This window comes from Triticum dicoccoides, chromosome 6B, assembly GCF_002162155.2.
Source record: "Triticum dicoccoides isolate Atlit2015 ecotype Zavitan chromosome 6B, WEW_v2.0, whole genome shotgun sequence".
NCBI lineage: Eukaryota > Viridiplantae > Streptophyta > Magnoliopsida > Poales > Poaceae > Triticum > Triticum dicoccoides.
The window spans coordinates 51,421,181-51,435,784 of NC_041391.1; the positions used below are offsets into that span (position 1 = coordinate 51,421,181).

General features: G+C 46.8%; 1 pseudogene; it reads left to right on the forward strand.

Annotated features, from left to right (window-relative positions):
- Positions 1-11,729: 11,729 nt before the first annotated feature.
- On the forward strand, positions 11,730-14,572 carry LOC119322569 (annotated as a pseudogene).
- Positions 14,573-14,604: the final 32 nt, after the last annotated feature.

Below are 14,604 nucleotides of genomic sequence, written 5' to 3' on the forward strand. Positions count from 1 at the left end.
TGAGACCAAGCCTGTCCTCAGGGTTGGAAGTGAGGAAAAACTCGTTGGATGAATGTTGCGTCCTCCCATGTTGCTTCTTCCACCGGTAGGTTACTCCATTTTATTTTCCACCTTACCACAGGGATATCGATGCCCCCTTGTTTGTGAGGAACCAGTTTGCGTTCCAGCAATAGTTCTGGTTCGAGCAGGATTGTTCCATCAGGGTTAAGTAATGGGAGTTTGGCATTAGGTATTGCTGCTAGGCCAATGTGCCTCTTCAGTTGGCTGATGTGGAAGGTATTGTGCAGCTTGCAGTCGTCTGGTAGGAGTTTGTAGGAAACATTACCAACTTTCTGCAGAACTCTGAATGGTCCGTAGTACTTGGAGTGCAGCTTGAAGCACTTATGGATGCTCAATGTAGTGTGTAGGGCTGTAGCTTCAGATAGACCATATCACCTTCTTGTAAAGTTCTCTCAGATCTCTTCTGATCTGCAAAGTGCTTCATTCTGTTCTGGGCTCTGAGAAGATTTTCTTTGATGTGAATAGCAGTTTGCTCAGCAGTGAGGACAGAGGTTAGGTTGGCAGTGTCCTCAGGTGGGTATAGAGCTGCTTCAGCTATCATATTGGGTTTTCTGTTGTATAGGGCCTGAAAGGGAGTGATCTTTAGTGAGGTGTGGTAGGATGTATTGTACCACCACTCGCTAAGGGCAGCTAATAAAACCACTTCTTTGGTTGCAGAAAGGCCATACATCTCAGGTAGTTCTCCATGCATTGGTTCACCCTTTCAGTTTGCCCATCAGTTTGGGGATGGTAAGAAGTACTCAGATGTAACTTAATGCCCATCCTTTTGAACAAACTTTGCCACAACTGACTTGTGAAGATTTTGTCCCTGTCAGTTACAATAACAGAAGGAAGGCCATGGAGTTTAAATATGTTTTTCACAAAAGCATTTGCTACGGTCTGCACTATGATGGGGTGTTTCATTGCAATGAAGTGACTGTATTTGGTGAACCTGCCCACCACCACCAAGATCATATCCTTGTTTTGTGAAACTGACATTCCTTCTACAAAGTCCATACTTATGTGACACCAAGCAAAGTCAGGGACAGGTAGAGGTTGCAAGAGACCAGGGTACTTGCAGTGCTCTGGTTTGTTGATCTGGCAAGTTGGACACTGCTTGATGAAGTCAACAATGAACTGCTTCATGCCTGGCCAGTGGAACAAGAGTTTGACTCTTTGATATGTGGCTCTGTGGCCAGAGTGACCTCCGAGTTTAGAATTATGTAATGCAAACACAAGTTTGGTTCTCAGTTGTGTCTCACTGCCCACTACAATTCTATTCTTATATCTGAGTATACCCTGCTTTAGGGTGTAGTTATCTACAGCAGCTGGGTTAGTGGCCAATTGAGCCATGATGGTCTTGCATTTAGTGACATTGTTGTAACTGGCAACTACTTCAGAGATCCAAGCAGGTACAGCTATGCTTGCAATGAGGCTATGTAGTTTGTACTACACTCTAGAGAGGGCATCAGCTACTCTGTTCTTGTTTCCTTGCTTGTACTCAACCTTGTAGTTATAGCCCAGTAACTTCACCAGTAACTTATGTTGAATTCCCTCAGTTAACTTTTGTTCCGGAATATATTTGAGGCTCTGTTGATCAGTTCTGATAATGAGAGAAGATGCTGGAAAATAGTGTTTCTAGTGTTTCAGAGCTTCAATGATAGCCAGGGCCTCCTTATCATAAGTGGAGCTAGCAGCAGCTCTAGGGCCAATAGTTTTGCTAAAAAAGGAAATTGGTCTACCACCTTGCATGAGGATCGCTCCAATGCCACAGTTGCAAGCATCAGTTTCAAGAACAAATGGCTTGGAAAAGTCAGGTAAGGCCAAGACAGGTGCCTCTGTCATTCTGTGCTTCAAACTGTTGAAAGCATGTTGTTGTTCAGTGCCCCATGTGAAACTGTCCTTATTTAGTGAGTTGAACAAGGGCTTGCAGATAAATCCATAGTTTTGGATGAACCTTTTGTAATAGCCAGTTAATCCTAGGAAACTTCTCAGCTGAGTAACATTCTCAGGTGCTGGCCATTTAAGTACTGCCTCAATTTTTACAAGGTCTGTAGCAACTCCATCTCCTCTGACGATGTGTCCTAGATATTCCACTTGTGGCTGGGCAAAAGTGCATTTACTGAGCTTTGCATATAGCTGGTGCTGTTGAAGGGTCTCAAACACTTCTTTTAAATGTTCTATGTGTTCTTGAAGGTTTTTGCTGAAAACCAGGATGTCATCAAAGAAAATCAAGACAAATTTTCATGGATATTTCTTGAAAATTGTATTCATCAGCTTCTGGAATGTAGCAGGAGCATTAGTAAGCCCAAATGGCATAACCAAGTACTCATAGTGGCCACAATGAGTGCCAAAGGCTGTCTTTTCTATGTCATGTTGCATCATCCTGATCTGATGGTAACCACTCCTTAAGTCCAATTTAGTGAAAATAGTGGCTCCATGTAATTCGTCCAGTAGATCTTCAATTACTGGCACAGGATATTTGTTCTTGACTATTTGTTCATTGAGTTTCCTGAAATCATTGACAAGCCTCCAGGTCTGATCCTTGTTTTTCACTAGGAGGGTTAGAGAGGAATAAGGACTAACACTGTCCTTAATGACTTCGTCCTTAATCATCTGCTGGATGATTTGTTCCATTGCATCCTTTTGGTGGTGAGGTAATCTATATGGCCTCTGGTTTACTATTTTAGCTTCAAGCACAAGAGGGATTGTATGATCTATTGCTCTGACAGGAGGAAGGCCAGTGGGCTTTGAGAAAATGTTGTTATACTTGCCTAACAACAATTTCACTTAAGGATGCACTGGTTGTTGAGGAGGAGGAGGAGTAGGAGGGGGAGGTGCCACAGTAACAAAGTTAAGAAGGAGTACATCTCCACATACTGGGTCCTATTCCCATTCTTCCTCACTGTCCATCTCAGGTACAGCCATGTTGGGCAGGCTCTCATCCTGGAAGATGACCTTTTGCCTCCTTGCATGGTTATTTTTACCTGCATTTCCTCAAAGTCCAGTTCTACAGGATTGTGGGCTTTCATCCAGTCAGCTCCTAATATCACATCATAGCTTTGGAGCTGTAAGACTCTGAAATCTGAAGTGAAATGTGTCCCTTGTATAGTGTAATTGCATTGTTTTGCCATGAACTCAGTCCAGAGTACTCCACCATTTGCCACCACTGTTGGGGAACATAGTAATTTCAAAAAAAATCCTACGCACACGCAAGATCATGGTGATGCATAGCAACGAGAGGGGAGAGTGTTGTCCACGTACCCTCGTAGACCGAAAGCGGAAGCGTTATCAAAACACGGTTGATGTAGTCGTACGTCTTCACGATCCGACCGATCAAGTACCGAACATACGGCACCTCCGAGTTCAGCACACATTCAGCTCAATGACGTCCCGTGAACTCCGATCCAGCAGAGCTTTATGGGAGAGTTCCATCAGCACGACGGCGTGATGACGGTGTTGATGATGCTACCAACGCAGGGCTTCGCCTAAGCACCGCTACAATGTTATCGAGGTGGAATATGGTGGAGGGGGGCACCACACACGGCTAAGAGATCAAAGATCAATTGTTGTGTCTAGAGGTGCCCCCCTGCCCCCGTATATAAAGGAGGGATAGGACGAGGGGGCGGCCAAGGAGGAGGAGGCACGCCCAAGGGGGGTAATCCTACTCCAAGTAGGATTCCCCCCTCTTTCCTAGTTCAAGTAGGAGAAGGGAAGGAAATGGAGGAGAAGAAGAAGGAAAGGGGGGGCGCCCCCCTAGTCCAATTCGGTTTGGGCTAGGGGGGGCGCCCCTAGCTGGCCGCCTCTCCTCTTTCTCCACATGGGCCCATGAGGCCCAATAACCCCCCGGGAGGTTCCGGTAACCTCCCAGTTCTCCGGCATTTATCCGATAACCCCCGGAACTCATCCGGTGTACGAATATAACCTTCCAATATATCAATCTTAACGTATCGACCATTTCGAGACTCCTCGTCATGTCCGTGATCGCATCCGGGACTTCAAACTACCTTCGGTACATCAAAACACAAAAACTCATAATACCGATTGTCACCGAACTTTAAGAGTGCGGACCCTACGGGTTCGAGAACTATGTAGACATGACCGAGACATGTCTCTGGTCAATAACCAATAGCGGAACCTAGATGCTCATATTGTCTCCCACATATTCTAAGAAGATCTTTATTGGTCAAAACGCATAACTACATACGTTGTTCCCTTTGTCATCGGTATGTTACTTGCCCGAGATTCGATCGTCGGTATCTCAATACCTAGTTCAATCTCGTTACTGGCAAGTCTCTTTACTCGTTACATAATGCATCATCCCGTAACTAACTCATTAGCTACATTGCTTGCAAGGCTTATAGTGATGTGCATTACCGAGAGGGCCCAGAGATACCTCTCCGACAATCGGAGTGACAAATCCTAATCTCGAAATTCGCCAACTCAGCATGTACCTTTGGAGACACCTGTAGAGCTCCTTTATATTCACCTAGTTACGTTGTGACGTTTGGTAGCACACAAAGTGTTCCTCTGGTAAACGGGAGTTGCATAATCTCATAGTCATAGGAACATGTATAAGTCATGAAGAAAGCAATAGCAACATACTAAACGATCAAGTGCTAAGCTAATGGAATGGGTCAAGTCAATCACATCATTCTCCCAATGATGTGATCCCGTTAATCAAATGACAACTCATGTCTATGGCTAGGAAACACAATCATCTTTGATCAATGAGCTAGTCAAGTAGAGGCATACTAGTGACACTATGTTTGTCTATGTATTCACACATGTATTATGTTTCCGGTTAATACAATTCTAGCATGAATAATAAACATTTATCATGATATGAGGAAATAAATAATAACTTTATTATTGCCTCTAGGGCATATTTCCTTCAACCACAACCTTTCTTTTTCTTGTAGGGGAGAGCTTGCACTGAATTTTGTTTGCAATGCTTGGGGAGACAAAAGTAGCAGTACTTCCACTATCAATAAGTGATGTTGCAGGGGTATCTCCAAACATTACAGTAACAGTAAATGAGTATTTGGTTGCACTCAGGCCCATCAGAGCATGCATTGAAATTTTCAATGTCTGATCAGTAGTGTTTCTGCTTCTTCAGTGTCTGTTTCCTCAGTTTCTTCAGAACGTGCAGTGTAGTAAACCAGCTCTGCATCATCAGGGCATTGCTCCTGTAGAGCTCGTATTTGAGCTTGATTGGCCATCTTACAAACTTTCTTGTGCCCTGGAAACCAAGTTTCCTTGCACTTGTAGCAGATGCCCTTTAACCTTGCTTGTTGGATAATATTAGCAGTATTGTCAGCTGTTGGTTTGCCAGGGTCAAATTGAACCTATCTTTTAACAGGAGGCTGCACTGCTTGGGGCCACTGCTTCCTAGGTGGTTGTGCTTGCTCCATTCTTCGAGCTGACCAGATAGCTTTCTGTAGATCTTGAGGTTCATGACATTGGACATAATGCTGAATGTTATCGTGCAAGCCAGAAATAAAATTGGTTCTGTAGTAATCTTGTGGAAGAGCAGGATTGTCTCTTCGCATTAGATTCATAGCTTGCTCAAACTTCAGTATATACTCATTGACAGATCCTGTTTGGGTGAGTGCATGAAAGGATCTCACATTATCACACACAAATGTTTCAGCAAATCTGTCACCCAGGAGTCTACAAAATCTATACCAGGGCAAGGTGTTAGCAACTATTCCAATACCTCTCCACCACTCAATTGCAGGGCCTTTCAGGTATGTAACTGCAATTTCTGTTTTTTGCTCCAGGGGTGTTCTAGCAGCTTCAAAATATAGCTCAATGGTTTGAATCCAAGAGTCAGTGCCACCGCCTTCAAATTCAGGAGTGTTATATTTGGCTGGTTTGACCAGTGCCATAGGTGTTCTGTTATCCTGTAACTAGTCTCTCTGCACATTTCCTCCTCTGGTTTCCTGTTGAGGGAGTTGCTCAGCCTACTCCAAGTCTAGCTATATTGGCTGTTGTGTGTTTGGGCCCTGGTTACCTGCAGTACGTGCTCTTGCATCATGAACATGATTTTTGTTTGCAGCAAAATGTGGATGTCTGTAAGGGACTTGTTGCTGCCATCCAAGTTGAGCTCTTTGCCTGTGTGTCTTGTCTACTAATGTTGCAGATCCCATAGTAGGAGGGGTTTGGATGACCACAGGAGGTGCATGGTTAGGGCCCTGAGGTGTGTGTTGTTGGCTACTGCCTTGTGCAACATCATGGGGGCTTGGAGGGCTTTCTCTAGGTTTTGGGAACCCATCAATGAAATTGGACAGTGAGCCCTGTAACTCTCCTAATGTTTTCTGCAGGGACTGGAAGTTACTGGCAACGTGCTCTCTGAAATCTTCAAAGTCTCGTCTGTCTGCCTCTCTGTTTTGCTGTAATGTTTTGACATCCAGTTGTAAGGATTGCAGCTCCAGATTTTCAGTGGAGGAAGAGCTCGGAGGGCCCGTCATATTGGAGTGGAGGGACAACAGGGAGGGGTTTTACACTTAGCAGGGAGCCAAGAACCTCGCTGCGTGTGATCAACCAATGAAGGAGGGGATTTTACAATAGATTGAACTACAACCGGGCCTTGGCCTTCGATCCTACCGCCGCCTACACCGCCGCCAACACCGTGCCACCGGAAGTACACCGGATCTAGGAGGGAGGGAGGGATTTTAGCACAGAGATGGTGTGTGTCTGTAACCTCTTCCCTTACCCCAAACATGTACCGAATTTTCTCACCGCTGCCCATCGCCGCCAGAAATCCACCGCTGCCCAAGGTCACCGGTGAGAAGTGGAGGATTTTACGGCTCCTCCAACTCCACCTCCGCACCGGATCTCGCGCCGCCAAGGAGAAAACCTTGCTCTGATACCACTTGTCAGACCCAAGTTGGCCTGAAGAACTAGATTCGGAGAAACAAGTCTGAATTTGGCTATTTCATTCGCTTTCAGAGGAAAGATTAGAGCGTTCAAGCTGCTTACAAGGGAACCTAGCTAGCCAGGAACACTGGCGGCGCTAAGGGGGAAACCCTAGAAAACCGGGAGATGGTTCTCGCGTCTCCAAATCGCTGGCTTTATAGCCTTACAAGCCAAGAAAAGAAAAGAGAGAAAATGGATACAGAGTGGTTGAGGTTGTAAGCCTTTGCCGGAAAGTGAACAGTGATGCGCCCAAGATGGAGAGCCGTCTGATGCGTGATCCACGGTGTCAGCATCATCATAACCCGCAAACGGTACGCATGAAGGGGAGGCGTTGGATTCGAGATGGACGGCTCGGCTGTCTTCGCGCGCTCGCAGTGGCCATTCAAATTAACTGAACTTCGTCTTCAGGTGTTGATCGGTTGTCGGTGGGTCCTGACATAAACTGACCCTTTTTGCAAGGCTATGGCTTTCAATTGCTTGATCCCACTTATGTAATTTAGTAGTTATTGGTGTAGAGTGGAGATAGTTGATTTGATATAATTGTCTGTCCAGTTATCAACACTCATACTCAAACACCATTTATGGCTGAATCATAAGAAACTCCATGGCATCGTTGCAACATCATGGAAATCAAAATGGAGGCAAAAGTTTTGCCTCATCTATTAATTAAGAATAAGAGAGTTGCCTGATTAGTTAACGGAAAACTGGGCTAAAACCGTCACAAACCGCTGAGCAACACACAGAAGATAACCCCACACACACCTCAACAAAGAGGACCTCATCTAGATACACTTTGGCGTCATCGTCATCACTTCTCCCCAATAGGCGTCATCGCCCTCCCTAGTCTCCGAGCAAGTGACTCGGACTTTGCCGAAGACAACCTTGACCCAACCCTCACCTTAGAGGTTGTGTGGAAACCCATAAGACTCGTGCCAGACCCAGCCACCCGCATCGAAGGCAGCACGGCTCCGACTTTGATGGAGAGCTTCGAAGGAGGACCACGCGCGGCTGGCGCCGTGAAAGACCACCAAACAGAGCACCTGCTACCTGTCATCGTTGCCATAGGGGGCCCGCCACCGCAGCTCCGACTTCACTGCAACAAAACAATCCGAGGTAATCGCACGGACACGTCAGAGAAGAGCCAACTACCGCAACCGTTGCCATGCCTCCGACATCACTCGCCTTCACCATCGTTGCCACGGAAACCTTGACACCAAAACCACCATCTTCCACCGGTCCCTCTTGCCAAAGCCCAGCTCAAATGACAAAGCCCTCAAGAGGGGATACGTCACCAAGGTGTTGTCTTCGTCTGATCACACGGATCTAGGGTTTCCCCTGGAGTTGCAGCAACCGTCCTGTGCGTGAGGGGTGAGGAAGCAAAACAGCGATGCCTCCAAGAAGGTCGACGACGCCCACAGACGTCGCCATCGCTGGTCATAGGCCGTAGGCCGAGACATGGTTTTCACCCGAGCTTCCGAACACACCCTCAACGGCCCATGCCGGCGTTGGCAACACCACCAACCAAGGACTGCCCGTCGACGAAGAAGCGCAGAGCAGTCACCCGCACCTCACGGAGGCGACTGACGGCCAAAACAGCAGCCGCCAAAGTCAGATCCGCCCATAGTAAACCAGAAGCAGAGCCACCAGACGTAGCTACCCCTGTCGAGCCCTGCCAAGCACCATGCCGGCAAGGGAGCAGAGAGCACCACCCGGGCTGAGGACCACCACGGTGCCCAGCCGTAGTCTGTACTGGTCGATTGAAGATGTTAGATCCGCCGCGCCACGCCTACAGGACAACCAAGGCCATCACCCGTCGAGCGCCAGTGCACCCCGCCATCCGCACAGCAGGAGGACGCCGCGTGCACCCACCTACGGCCATTGAGCCGCGACGCTGCGCGCACCCGCCTATGGCCACCGAGACGCGACGCTCAACGCCAGATCTGAGCTGCACGCGCCCCGTAGCACCTGGCCGCCCCTAGGCATGCGCCCCACGCCGCGCAGCACCATCACGCCCGTGCGACCCCGCGCATCGAGCGCTGCCGCGCCGCCCCGGACCACCGCGAGCCCGAACTCCCCCCGAAGTGACCGGCCCGCGCCGCTCGCCCAGGAGAAGGAAGAGGGCCCCGCCGCCGCCGAGCCGCGCGGGCTTCGCCCGGCGACTCCTGCCGACGGCGGCGAGGGGAGGGGACGCCGGTGTGAGGCTCTTGCGGCGGCTAGATTCGCTCCCTCGTCGCCCGCGGGAGCGACCGAGGGGAGCGTCCAATGGTCCAAGAAAGTGATGTTGTGGCTACTGCACATGTTTAATCGGAGCCTTGACTTTTGCCGGTAGTTTGGGACATCGTATAGTGGATGCGCTAAGATTATTTTTTTCTCCTTCAGAGACCGTTTCTACATATAACTTTGCTTCCCTACTACTCCCTCCGTTCTGAATTACTTGTCTTAGATTTGTCTAGATACGGATGTATCTAGACTCATTTTAGTGCTAGATACATCCGTATCTAGACAAATCGAAGACAAGTAATTTGGAACGGAGGGAGTAGTTACAAGAAATTGGAGAGCTAGCTCCTAGTTTTATTTCTTTTTCTATTCAACATGTAATAAGAACAGCAAACGGTCCTGCACATCTCTGTGCTAAGCGTGGTTTGACGCTTACAGTGACTGAGAGCTGGATAGACTCTACTCCTAGCTTCCTGATCAGTAGCCTATTAGCGGACTGTTCAGCGAATGCTTTTGTTGAATAAAGCTCTCACAAGTTCCATGCAAAAAAAAATATATATATATATATTAGCATACCACGTGCATGGATTTCATGTTGCATCAACCGGCGCAAATTTGCAAATAAATTTACAGTGTTGGCATAGAGTTAGAGAAACCAAAAAAAAATCTAGCTACGACTTGTCTTCTTCACTTTGTTAATATCTATTCCCTCCTATGTTCACTTTAATTCTTCTTTCAATGTTGCCCCATAGTTGGACCAAGAACAAAAAGAATAAATAATTTGAACCTCCTTAGGATTAGCTCCCCGCTACACTCCCACCCTATCTATCTGGTCGAGCATACCCTCCCCCTACCCTAGCCCCTGGCTGTTCCGTCAGGCATAGCTCCGTACCTACCCTCCACCCTCGGGCATAGATACCCCATGTAACCCTACTACTCGGTGATACTAGTCTCGAGAACAGAGGTGAAAATCCTATCAAAATGGCGATATGGGACTAAAAACATGCCGGTAAGTGTTAAATTTCCAGCAACACACACGCACATGTTTAAGTAGACCGACCAGTTATGGTCGGTTTTCTATGCTTTTTCTTTGTTTTTCTATTGGTTCTCTTGGTATATTTTTTTCTCTTTTCTCTTTCATTTTTTCCTGCTTCTTTCATTTCTTGATTTCTTTCTCTAGTTTCCTCTTTCCTTTTCATTTTATACATTTTTTATACCCAAACATTTTTCAAATAAATGGTGAATACTTTTTAAATACACGACAAACTTTTACAACACAATGCACATTTTTTAAATATACGACATAATGTTTTTTAATAAGCGTTGATTTTTATATATTTCAATTCTTAAACTTGTTTTAACAATTATTTTCAAGATTTTTTTTGAATTTAATTAAAAAAGTCTAAGGTTATTGAGTCAAGCTTTGGGAGGTCTATATAGGTAAGCCGTAGGCTTGGGCATTTGCCTACCTATTTGACCATCATTGCTATCTATCGCTTACTACGAGATGTAACTGTGTCCCGCCTTCAGCGATCCCACAAACGGGACTGCCTAGCAATCGGTTTTCCTGCACGCGGACGAAGTTTTTTTTTTGCGCTGGTATTTTTTCGTTTTGGTGTGCTTTGCTTCCGTTTCATTTTTCAGTTCGTTCCTTTTAGTTTTTCTGTCTTTTCTTTTTCTTCTCATCGGGTTTCTTTGCCTTTTTTTCTTTCCTTTTCATTTTTTCATTTTCCTTATTCTAAAAAAAACAAAATTTAAACACATTTAATTTTTTGTGTACATGTGTTACATTTTTGCTAGGGATTTAATTTTTTTCAAATAAATGTTTGAATTTTTTAATGCTTGTTAAATATTTTCTAATTGCATGTTGATTTTTTTAATGCTATGAAACACTTCTTTAACTAGGAGAACACTTTTTACATTGTATGGTTATTTTCTTCAAAGTGTCATGAACATGTTTCTGAAATGCTTGGTCATTTTCCCAAATATCTCACACATGTTTTTGATTGGTAAGAAACATTCTTTTCAGTTACACAAACTCTTTTGTTACATTGTATAAACATTGTTTTAATGTCATAATTTTTTTTAATTGAGTGTTTTTAAAAATGTCAGGTATATTTTTCACTAAATTACGGCAAGTTTTTTGTGCATCTCCTTCATTTTTTGAAATGTATGTACATTTTTTTAATGCTAGAAACATTTTTTTTCAAAAGTTGAGTGAACATTTGTTTTGCACTAATTTATTTTTAAGTGTGCTATAAACACCTTTTAAAATTGGAGTAAATTAATATTTGAAATGTATGTATTTAGAATTTTTGAAAAAGTAAATCAAAAATTAAAATAATAAGAATGAAAAACAAGGTGCATGACAAAAAAGTTGGGCGCTCTCAAAGTCGGCCCAGGCTATACGTACTGCCTACCAAAAAGTGCCCCTCGCTCCGTCACCGTCTGCTCTCTTCCACGCCGGCGGCGCCACTCGCTCCTCCGTCCGCTTCTATCCTCCCTCCGCCTGCTTCTGTCCTCGGTGCGCCGCTCGCATGGAAGAAAGAGAGAGCAATGAGGGGAGGGCGGGCCGAGCGGTGTCGAGCCCTGTCCCTGACGACGGAGGTGCCACCGTGAGCTGCGTGCAAGACAAGAAGAGAAATGCCCGCGCGCCACCACCTCACCATCGCCGCCGCCGCCGCCGCTAAATCCCATGCTACGTTGCTCAAGTCCGGTGTCACCACTCCCACGCCCTGGAACCAGCTCCTCACCGCCTACTCCCTCTCCCCGCTCGGCCTCGTCGCCGCGCGCCAGGCGTTCGACCAAATCCCCCACCCGGACGCCGCCTCCTGGAACTGCCTCCTCACCGCACACGTCTCCGTCGGCGCGCACCCCGCCGCATGTCGCCTACTCCGAGCCATGCATGCCCAGGGACTCGCCGCAAACACCTTCGCCCTCGGCCGCGCTCTCTGCTCCGCTGCTGCTTTGGGCTGCCCTGTTCTCGGCGCCCAGCTGCACTCACTCGCCGTCAAAGCCGGCAAGGCCTTGCCGGTAACGTCTTCGCTGCAACCGCATTGCTTCACATGTATGCCAAATGTGGCCGCACGAGGGATGCTCGCCGGGTGTTCGATGGAATGCTGGAGCGGAACACTGTTTCTTGGAACGCGCTCATCGCCGGTTATGTGGAATCTGGGAAGGTTGCTCCAGCTGTTTAGCTGTTTGTTGAGATGGAGTGGGAGGGGTTACATCCAGACGAGGCAACATTCGCCACGTTGCTCACAGTGGCCAATGACTCCAGTTGTTTCCTGATGCACCCGCTGCATGGGAAGATTGTCAAATATGGACCGGCATTGGGTCTGATAGTGTTGAATGCAGCAATCACCGCCTACTCACAGTGTGGGGCCCTGGAAAATTCTAGAAAGATCTTTGATGAAATTGGGGACAGAAGGGATTTTATCTCATGGAACGCAATGCTGGGAGCTTACGCTTCCCATGGAATGGAGCATGAGGCTATGGGATTCTTTGCTAGCATGACATGAGCGAGTGGAGTTCAGCCTGACATGTATAGTTTCACAAGTATCATAAGTGCGTGCATGGAGCATCGCGACCACGGAGGGACAGTAATTCATGGTTTGGTGATCAAGAATGGCTTCGAAGGAGTTACGCCTGTTTGCAATGCTCTGATTGCCATGTACACTAGATTTAGTGAGAACTGCATGATGGAAGATGCATATAAGTGCTTCGATTCCTTGCTGCTTAAAGACACCGTCTCCTGGAATTCTATGTTAACTGGTTATTCACAGCACAGTTTGAGTACTGATGCCTTGAGATTCTTCAGATGTATGCAGTAAGAAAATATTAGAACTGATGAGTATGCATTCTCTGCCCTGCGTTCATGCTCAGACCTTGCTTTACTTCGGCTAGGTAGCCAAATACACGGTTTAGTCATCCATTCTGGTTTTGCTTCCAACAATTTTGTTTCCAGCTCGCTGATCTTTATATATTCTAAGAGTGGCATTCTTGATGATGCAATGAAGTCTTTTGAGGAGGCAGATAAGAGTAGCTCTGTGCCCTGGAACTCTATGATGTTTGGTTATGCGCAGCATGGACAGGCGCAAGCCGTGCGCAGCCTCTTTCATGAGATGCCTCTGGATCATATTACATTTGCTGGCCTGATTACTGCCTGCAGTCATGCTGGTCTTGTGGACGAAGGTTCAGAAATCCTCAATACGATGGAAAGCAGGTACGGAATTCCTCTTCGGATGGAGCATTATGCATGTGGCATTGATCTGTATGGGAAGGCTGGGCAGCTTGACAAAGCAAAAGAGCTTATTGACTCTATGCCATTTGAACCAGATGCCAAGGTGTGGATGACCCTGTTAGGTGCTTGCAGAATCCATGGGAATATGGAACTAGCGAGTGATGTGGCCAGCCATCTATTGGAGGCAGAACCTAGACAGCACCCCACCTATGTTCTCCTCTCCAGCATGTATTCTGGTCTTGGGATGTGGACTGATAGAGCAGTAGTGCAGAGGGAAATGAAGAATAAAGGGTTAAGCAAAGTCCCTGGTTGGAGCTGGATTGAGGTGAAGAATGAGGTGCACTCTTTCAATGCAGAGGATGGGTCGCACCCAAGGATGGATGAAATATATGAGATGTTGAGTTTGTTGCTTTACAATTTTCCCATGCAGCTGCTGCATCAAGAAACAAGTGGAGCCATCGACGATGGGGAAAGGTCACGGGTAGCGCCGTTAGAGCGACTCTCTGGTTGGATGAATGGTTGTGCGCAGGCGCCGCCATGCCGCCGCTACAGGAGGATTCGCCAGCAGCGGCGCTGCTGTGCAGCAGGATGGAGAGCTAACGTGGTCTGCCGTGAGGTGGTGGGTGCCAGTGGCGCTGTCCGACGAACAGGTGGCGGGGGCAGCGCGGCCGTCTTCTCCATCGTCTGCCGGCGCCGCCCTGGTCAGAGTACGTCCTGGACCCACCACATCCGCACCCAGGCCCCATTCTCAGTCCGCTTGCTCCATTCACTCTTGGATCTTAAGTTTGCTTGGAATCTGCATATTTTTTGTTTGGTAGGAGTACATCTGAATTTTCTGTGTTTGATGAGAGCGTCAGTCTAATTCTGTTCCAGCATCATAATGTACATTTACTAGTACCTAAGTTCACTATCAGTAGACACCTCTGAATTACTTAAGCAACTGCAACCATCATTAGGCCCAGTAAAATTATAGCATAGCCACACATAACTCATCTTGTTTCCACAAAGGATGACAGTGCCTGATGACGATGAACAATTTTTCAGCCAGTTTTTCAGAGTTGACGGCACTTGCTTCCGGAAAATACCAGGATGCTCCTGGGTCCTGGTTTATGCCTTTCCTTCGCTGCACAACCTTTGATAGGAGACGGGTATATCTAGGTACAGCTAATTCTGTTGTTGTTTCT